Source organism: Lepidochelys olivacea (genome assembly GCF_965140295.1).
Source record: "Lepidochelys olivacea isolate rLepOli2 genome assembly, chromosome: 8".
Classification (NCBI taxonomy): domain Eukaryota; kingdom Metazoa; phylum Chordata; order Testudines; family Cheloniidae; genus Lepidochelys; species Lepidochelys olivacea.
The window spans coordinates 86,858,783-86,869,004 of NC_140418.1; positions in this window are offsets into that span (position 1 = coordinate 86,858,783).

Here is a 10,222-nt window from a genome sequence, read left to right on the forward strand (position 1 = left end):
GAATTTCTAATACAAACGCAGTTTCAAGGGTTTATAACTTGGCAGGAAAATATATTCTTCATAACTAGACAGCTTTTTTAACTTTTCTATATATATTTAGAAAATATGCTGTTTCTAAGAGACAGGAGTATTGAAGACATTACCAGTGAAAGCTGCTCTTTTGCACATTTTCAGAGTTAGCACTCTAGCAAAATAATGATAAACGTTATGCCTACCAAAATATCTGCTTACCCCACATAACTGTGTATTAAAGAATGTGTATACCAAAATATGTATTTACCTGGAAAAACAATATGCCTTAAAGTCTAAATATGCATTTACTTCTAAGACTGGATCTTGCTCTTCCAGTTTGGAGGTAAATAATCCATATTTCACAATCTGCCATGGAAGATTTTGTTTCTTAAAAAACAAACATGATCAGTTCTTTTTTAAAAGTATGAAATAATTTTAAAGTTCTTGTACAAACTAACATATGTGAGGAAAGGAAAAGTTAGGATGAAACTCTGTCCTGACACTCTGACCTTCTGAATTGCAGACAAATCTACTTGTTCTCAGCAATTTTTGCCCTGAGAAAATGACAAGGAGTTTGGTGGTTGCCACGGAAACTTGTACATTTGCAAGTAGATATTACAGAATTTCCTGTACTTACTAAAGGAAATGCTGTGAACAGGTGGTAGGGTACATTAATGCAAGGGCATATGTAAAGATTTTTATAGGTATCACTGAATGCTCATTTTGAATTTTTCTTCTCTCTCTCCCTCTCACAGGAGCCCCCTCCAGCTGGCCCTATTTCCCTGTCTTTAACACAACACAATAACATTTCTTCCACATCCCAAGCCTTCTGGGATAGAGCATCTCCTATTCTCTTCCTGCCTTCTTGCTCAGCTCCATTCCCTACTCTCTCACATACACACTGATCACTTCCTTCTGATTGCTGGCCTGAGAGTTGGGTCAAGAAAAAATAGCTGGGAACACAAATTATTCCAGGAGTTTCTGACAGTTGTGAGGAAAGACAGTCATATCAGGATTGCAGCCAGGCAGAAGGAAGGTGTCTGGCTTTAGGGAGATAAGGCAGGACTATACTTACTGTATGCAGAAGTCCCAGCTGGCCCTATTTCCCAGCTTCTGGAAGCCTTCACTCATTCACAGCATTGTACCACCATTGACAATGGCTTTCCAAAATCCTTAGGGCCACATGCAGCTGATGCTGGCCTAAGTGCATGAATATGTGAGACCAGAATTTAAACTTTAGAAAACTCTTTGTCCTGAAACCCTTAGAGAACTGACTAATTAACTCATCATATTGTTGTACCTAGTACTGAGCCTACTGTAGCAATTATAACGGTCTCAGAACAGGGCACAGTGTTAAATACAGTACTGCATTTCCTAAAGACCTATGCAGCAAAAAGCACCGGCTTGGCTGCTGACCTAAAGACGCTCTACATGCCCCATTAAAGCTGCTTTCTGTTCTGAGGGTTCTGTTCTGTTCTGTTCTCCCAGGTAACAGCCTCATGATGCTAATATGCAAACAGCTGACTTAGCCCTTCTATCTCCATTCATGTGGCATTCAGAGGTGTTGAAAATGTACTGCTCATGCTCAGTGCGCCCTCAGATGGCCTTATATCAGGTGGACATTCCCTTTGTTGATGGACATTGAGCCTGCTGGGGAAGATCTGTAGAGAGGAAGTATGGTCTAATGACAGTAGATCAACATGACTGAATTCTGACAACAGGAGTGAGCACATTGCCTAAAGATTACTCCTTTCCCCCATAATAAAACAGTGCCTGGGAGGGAGGGATGACAGGACATCCCAAACTATACCTCACCAGCATCTGGGGTGGGGGGAGATACAGCTCATGTTACAAAGAGAAATATTTTTAATTAGTCAAAAAAATGTTTCTTAGGCCAGAGCTGGCTTCTCTTAGTCTTTTGTGAGGCTGTATAATACTCTAGGATGGTTGTAATTTCCTCAGACCATGTGCCTTAGCTGGAGGTGGATAGATGGATTATTGCTGGTGGAGAATTGTGCAACTGTTCCCACCTCCAAGCTACATAACTATCTCTGAGCTTTTTAGTTTATGCCAGTTTTGCCCTCTGCACAGCACAACTTATCTTCTGAATAGGTATACTTGAGATCTCCTGATCCAGAGCCAGTATAACCTTAACTTTTCTGGCTGTGCCAAAATTTGTGTCACATTTTTTGTTCAGCTAGGGAGGGTAGAAGTTGTGAAGTGAAGACTTCAGTTTCAGTTTGACTCATCTTAACTATGTTCATTACACATGAATTGAAACATTAAATGCACTTAAAATGGGTTGGGTCTGCTAACAGTTCAATCATATCTTGCTTTTCTCTATTGAATATTTAGAGGAAGGAGAGCAATTTTAGTCTATCTTCAGAATGGACCCTTACATTATAACTGAAAATAGCCAAGTAAAAAAACAACTGTCATAAGGATAGCAGGAAAATGCTGAAGGGATTCCAAATGAGATCCATGTTCTGTCCAATACCTGACTCTGGTTCTCAAAATGAATATAAGTTTGGGTGTAGGAGATTTCCCCAGGTCACCATCACTGCTGAGCACTAATTACTATATGCATATTTATTCTTATCCTAACAAGTCGACTTTCTGTTAACCGTATGCCTAATTTCTAGAGTTTGAAGGCTTCTCCACTTTGTGAACTTCTGCTCTAAAATTTATATATCAACATATTCATTTTACACTTCTGATAAACCAGAGATGAATCACAACTAAACTCAAGATGCCCTAAATTGGATTTAAAAATATATTAGAAGCTCAGCTCTCCTATGTTTTGGTCTGACCACATATAAACCTGTATTTTAAAACAAGATTTGGGGCCAGATTCTCAGCCCTCCTATGACTATTTTATACCTCTCCAATGGCACAAAGAAACCATAAAGCTGTTGGATCCAGCCCTTTGAGGATTCCCATTGGAAGGGGAATTGCTGAGTGACATAATATACTTTTGAGCAGCTCTGCACCATCGACTATCCCATCCCTGGTACAGGAGCATTCTGATACCCCAGCAGTCCTTGGCTGCTGGAATGGCCTGTTGGGGACTGCTCTAACTTATGCCAGGAGCCATCACCATGATTGGGTAAATGTAAAGGTGACATAAGGTCACCTTTCACTTTGATCTTGCTCTGAGCACAGCTCTGCCCAACCAGAGAATTTGGCCCTTAATCTTGAAGAACTTTAAATAAAAATGTAAACAAAAATGAAAAATAATGAGGGGACTGTAATTCTACTTGCAATCAATGTTCATCTATTCACTTTTTTTTTTTTATTCACCTTCTTTGGGAACTATTAAACCTGGTGAAACTGAAACCACCTGAAGTCAAATAGATTACATTTCTGCAGCAAAACACAGAATTTAAAGACAGGAAAGAAGACAATATTGTAAAGTTAATGCCAATAAGACCACATGAATCTCCCCCAAAATGTTTTAAATATGTGAATATTCATTATCCTGTCACTGCTTTTTGCAGACTGCAGCTGAATAAATGCCTGTAATGATGTATACATTATATTCAGCGTCCAGAGGGCTAAGCAGTCTGTTTTCCCCAATGAACATCTATCCTCTTTATTAATTTCCAACCAAAAGCAAAATACAATTTACCCATTACAAGATGTGAAATATGTACAATAACATAAGCTTTCCACTTAACAAACCCATTACAGTCATAAGTGCACAGCTCCCATTAACCTTAAAGGCATCTACTTAAATGCGACTCTGAAGTGAGAATAAACTGTAGGGACTTTAGATAACACTGATCTTGCTTTTTTGTATATTTCCAATTGTGGAAAGGGGGGGGGGCCATCCCTTTTCCAGTTTTGTGATTATGTCTTCCCCTCCTCCCCCAGTATAAAAAGCACCCTTTTCTCACCTTCTGGAAGATTAATTTAATTTCCAAGATACTAGTCATTTAGATGTGCTTAACATTTTTGAGGTATCACTTGAGGTAGTGATACTTCATCAACTAAATACAAATGAGAGTGGTAAAACATTCCAGGAAGCTACAGTAAAAGTTGGCCAGTCTACTTCCACTTAATGCTAATGAGACAGTTTCTTGTAAAAATTCCAACTTGATAGAAACTACAGGAGGTAGCATGGTTCATTAGGCTACAAAAGCTTTAAAATGTTAAAAGGACTGTTTTTCCTCCCTCATTTCAAGTGATTTACTAAAAGCACTGGGATGTTCCACTATGGAACTTTGAATTCACTCTTCCCTTCATTAATTTTGATCTTTTTACATTTAGAAAAAAGTTAACTTTAGGGTAAGCCACTGTAAATGCCCTTTCCCCCAATGACTGGAAATGTCTTTAAAACTGAAGAGACTATGAGTTTAATACAGTAAAGCAACAGGACTTGTTTTCCAATATATTCTGCCTATAAATGAAGATAATGTGCTAAAAATTAAAGAATGTAAATTGCATTTGAACATGTTTAAATTACCTTTAACCACACTGTATAAATCTGTTGGGTCTTTTTACCCATTTGCTCATAGGAGTAGAAAAACAAACTGGATTATGCTAGTTCTATGGCCTGACATCCTGCCTAAAACACACTTGAGCAGTGACCTAAGGAAAATGTGGTCAATGGCTCTTCTATAGATACTCCTTTAGAAAGTGATGCCTTTGATTTTAAGCTGCTTTAGCTGGTGTCTGTCAAAAATTCTCTCATTGCTTTCAGTGATCTGGAAAATAAGCTTGAAAGCCAGCCATGTGGAGTTTAGGATAATTTCAAATAATAAAAAAAATTACACGGCATAGTTGACACATTCTTCTGAAGTTTTATTCTGAGACATTTCCATAAATAGTATCTTATGCCACAATTAATCAAGCAGACATGGTTAAACCACAGGTGAGCAAAAAGCTTGATCATTATTTTTAAGATTTAATGAACCCATCCTATAGGCATGAAAGCAGGAGAATCCCAGAGAAGCTTTTTTATCCATAAAGTGTTGTTTAGCTGTAAATCAGTGTTGTGGTGTTGTTACAAGTATTCAAGTCTTTGTGGTGATAAAGCAGGTCGGAAAATATTAATGAAGGCACAATTTTGGCAAAAAATTAGAACTGAATTTTTTCACAGTTCCCCACCCCCCCCCCTTGTTTTCTGACCAATTCTAGTGGTGACAACATACATAGAGAGCCAAATCCAGTTCACCTGACTCACTCATGGCCTGCGCTGGCTCCCATTGAAGTCAATGCAAGTTTGGCATTGATTTTAATGGGAGAGAGATTAGGTCCTGACTAACCTCAATGAATCAGGTTCCATTCATGGGAGGAGGGTTTGGCCTACAATGTTAATATCCGTCAGGTGCCACTATTAGAGGTGAAAAATATGTGTCACTGTTTCCAAAGTTGGGTATCAAAAATTAGGCACCTGAATAAAAATATTCTGATTTTTTTTTCCTGAGGTGCTATGTGTGCTCTCAATTGATTTTGAAAACAGCAAGAATTTTGAGTGCTTAGCATCTCTGATCATCGGGCAGTGTGTTCAGAGACCTACATATGGACTTAGATTTTTAACGTTAGGCACCCAAGTTTGCAAGTTGCACCCAGAATATTTTTAATCAATAAATAGCAAGCTGCTCTGGTGCAGTTCTTTATTCAAGTCATGGGGGGGGGGTTACACATTAATTTCATTACAAAGCTGCTAAGCTAAGCTTCTATGTTCTGAATTGTTGTTGTTAGGAGATAGTACCGTGGGGTACAAGACAATCTCTCCTGGCAAGAGCAGAAGGTTGGGAGCACGGACCGTCCTGGGTTCCATTCTTAGCTATAATGATACTTCCCTCCCAGATATGTTGTGAGACTTAATTAAATAGGAGCTCCTCCTAAGATGTGCTGTGGACCCACAATTGCCAAAGAAATTCAGTGAGAGCTGTGCATACTCAGTACCTTTCAGTCTCAAGTCCTTAATGTCTGGAAAGTCCTTTGAGGTCCTGGGATGAATGACGCTATAAGTGCATATTATTCTTATGTAGTCTGTGCTTTCAGTAAGAGGTGTGGAGTTAAAATACTGTCTTTTATGTTATTTATATTCATACAACATGGAGGAGATATTTGATTACAGATTTGCCTTCCCTGTAGATGATTTACTTAGTGGACCAGTTCCAGAGCATTTACAGTATAGTTATTTTTGACATTGCAGTTTTCATTTTTCATTTTGACATTGCAGTTTTCATTTCATTGTGTTCTGAGCTCCTTATTTCAATGTGTTAAACACCATCTCGTATGTGAATATAATGTAAAAGGGTACATATTAAAAATTAATTTCAAAAGTTAATTACCCTTAGTAACTCAGCTTCCTAGAACAGTTGTGAGCTACATCAGATTTAACATCCGCTCCTTTTAAATTGAGATTGTTAGTAATGTTAGTCAAGAGGCATTGATGAGCACTTCTCCCTTCAAGATATTTCTCTCAGTAAGTTTGCAGACAAGATACTCAGTTCTTCTGAAATAAAAAGTTCAGCTAAGGGCTTTGACCTTATATCTGAGTACAGAATTAAACACTCTGGGAAAGGTTAATGCACAGATTGAGAGAGTTGAGAATTATACCCCAAAATACTTAAAGAAATAATTTTAAAATGTAAAGATCACTGATCATATATTTTTTGCAAAGGGTACCTGTTCCTATGCTGTCATCTAATCTTTAGGGACTAGATTTAATGAGAAGATTTACATTGACATTCGTGAAAGGAGGATTAGACCCTAGAAGCATGTGGTATAGGAAAGCATGGAGATGATTTTCCATTAGACAAATACACTTTTTTTTTCTTTTGTAGTTGAATATGGATCCCATGAAAATGACTAATGGCAACTAGAGTTCAGGCATAGCATAGGCAGGCATTGTACAACCTTCCCTACATAGCACTGATAATACACTTCAGTCCTGGCCAGACCTTACTGTTATTTATTTGGTCCTGTCCTCTCAAGACAGTTATACTAAATTTCATGGACCATACTACACTATAGAGGAACTAGGGTGAAATGACCAAACTCACTGGTATTTGTGATTGAAAAGGAATTTACACCCAGAACACCAGAGATGAAAGGCACGTGTATTCATCCATTGTGCCACCTAGTTTTGGTTTATTAGCAGTTTAACAGAAACAGTCTAATCATAGAATCATAGAATATCAGGGTTGGAAGGGACCTCAGGAGGTCATCTAGTCCAACCTCCTGCTCAAAGCAGGACCAATCCCCAACTAAATCATCCAAGTCAGTGCAAGTCTTTGTGCAAGCTTTCCCTGCCATTTTCTTTATTTTCCTCCCAAACTAAGACCAAGGAAAGGGGTATACAGGATTTTCCTTTGAAATCTTTAATCCTATATTTATTTTTCAGGTGGCTTGCAATTAAAAACTGCAATTGTTCTTTTGTTTCCTTATCTGTCTAAGAGTGAAAGAAACTACTTCAGCACTGCTGTGAAATGTATCACTGTTACCCCCAAGCCATTTCTGGGAAAATACCCACTGCAATGGCATAACCTCTGTCATAACCAGTGAGAAGAGGAAACTACGTCATTGTATTTAAAAAGAGAAAAGCTTCTCTTCTCCTTTCCTTCTTTCATCCTCACACACACAAATCAGACTACCATTATGCATTACTGGACCAATTCCCAAACAGCATTGCAAAAGTTAGTTGTCTAGGCTATTACTCACCAATTTATTTGAGCATAAGCTTTCGTGAGCTACAGCTCACTTCATCGGATGCACCAATGTAGCTCACGAAAGCTCATGCTCAAATAAATTGGTTAGTCTCTAAGGTGCCACAAGTCCTCCTTTTCTTTTTGCGAACACAGACTAACACGGCTGCTACTCTGAAACCTAGGCTATTACTAGAGGCCACGTAATCAACATTTTAATAATTCACTTGTCTTAACTTAAAGACACTTGCTTATATTTAATATTCCCACTGGTAACAGACCATATGACTAATGAAAAGTTTTGAAAGGTCTAACTTAAATGTACTGTTTTGGGGGCAAAACGCTTTCCCACATTCCACAGATGCGGAAGGCCCTAAACTGAAACGCATGACCACAATTCCATTGCCTAGAGCAGGCGGCAAATAGGCCAGGGAAATGCTTTATCCTTTGCACTACTCAGAGCACTGGCTGCAGCCAGAGGATCACTCGCTGAAGGGGGGCACAGCAGCAGATACGATAGCCCAGAGGCTCTGTTAGCAGCTGCACTAGAGCTCCTGGCACAAGGGGTGGAGAATTCCATCTTAGCTCCCAACCCAAAGAGAGACTCCCCTGGTTAAAGCCAGTTTAAACAAGGGCCCAGGATTGGGCCCTTGCACGGTTTTCAGGCCCTAAGGGCAGAATGTCTAGAAGGAATAAACGGGGGTAGGGTGACCACATGTCCCGATTTTATCGGGATAGTTCCGATATTTTTTTCTTAAATAGGCATCTATTACCCCCCATCCCCATCCCAATTTTTCACACTTGCTATCTTGTCACCCTAGTTGGGGGGAGAGGGGAGGAAAATACAGACTAATGCAAAAAACAAACCTTGTGGTAGTGAGAAATGGCATTTGTGTGTAATTATCAAATTATCAAAATAATTCCAGACTCAGCTTACTGTCTGGAATTCACACTTGATTTCATGTGATGACAAATATAAAGCATGTTTATTTAATCTGTTTTACATTCTATTTGTGATGAATAAAACGAGCATATTTTCTTTCTGATGTTGAGAGAAGTCTTACTGAGACTGCTGTTAGTGGGTCTAAGGGCTCAATTCTGATCTCCTTACTTCATTTGAGTTGTACCTAGCTCCATGAGAGGCCCCATTGTTCTCAGTGAGGCTACTCAAGTAAGATCCACTCACTGTAAGGGTGGCACGCAGAATTTTTCTGCACAAAAAAATCTTTCTTTTTTGCAACACTTGTTTGGATTTAAACCAATTCATTTTAGTCTATGACTGGGGACCAAATAATGAGACTGGAAAATACCCAAGCCTCAAACTAGGCTAGGCTAGCCAGTGACACAAACTTAGCAACCCCCCGTCCTCCCTAAGTAAGAGAGCTCTGAGGGGAAAAGGCTGTTGCCTGCTAGTGAGAGGGGCTGCTAAGGCCAGCTCTGATGCAGCATCGCTCATCCCTATGCCAGGTTTTTCCTGTGTGTGTGTTTCCTGCTCTTTCTAGGACATGAGGCCACTTGCAGTGGTGTGGGGCACTGAGGTGTATATGCTGGAAACACATTTTGTGTGGCATTGCAGGCTGGAAGTAGGTCTCAGGGGCTTTCTTTGGTTTGTCTCCTAATTTTTGAACTCTTCACTCTGGCAATACTTGTTCCATTTGCACATCAGACTACCACATGACGGCTCTGGGCCCATCCTGGGCAGCCCCTCCTGGGACTCCTCTAGTCGTGCACCGCTTCACTTGCAAATTTATTTCACCTTGTTATCCATTTTCCGACTGCTCTCTGGTCTTAAAAAAGTGCTTCCCTGCCCAGGATTTGATGACACATATATAAATAATACATGCAAATATACTTAAACAAGATATCACAGGTCTACATTTATTTGCAGTTAAAAATAACTTGGTGGGTCCGGCCAGTCTTTATAAAAGGCCAAATCAGAACACAGAATCTGAACACGCCTGCATTGTGAGAAAGCTTGGATCAGAATCTGAATACCACTGCTCAGGTTCATCTATGGTTCCAGTGCAACACAAATTGTAGCTTCCCCTCAAAAGACCGAAAGGTCTCACCTCCTGAATACTCCCACTGAGCCAGATAGCAGATATCCTGCAATGGCTCCTCATCATTGGTTCTCAGTAGTGGCAGTAGCTCTTGCTGAACTACAATATATATACAATACGCTACTGAGTTGTGTGGGGGTGTATATAAAAACCAATACGCACCTCATCCTCTGCTGCTGGCATAAACTATATGCCGCTTGCATCCTAATTCTGCAATCCTTATTCGTGCCAAGTTATACTTATTCACAAATGGAGTCCAGCAGAACCCAATGAGAATATGTGTGTAAGTTGCTACTCACTGTAAATAAGGGTTGCAGTGTCTGGTCTTTCAAAATGTAAACACTTGATTGGCAGTGAAAGCTAAGCAGCCATTCATCTAAGTGCACAAAATGTGTCTGTAAAGATGCACCAATGATACGTGTACATGTGAAATTGCAGATGCAAAACTAGAAGTCATTTTTCCAAATCAGCCCCGTTATATCATGATGT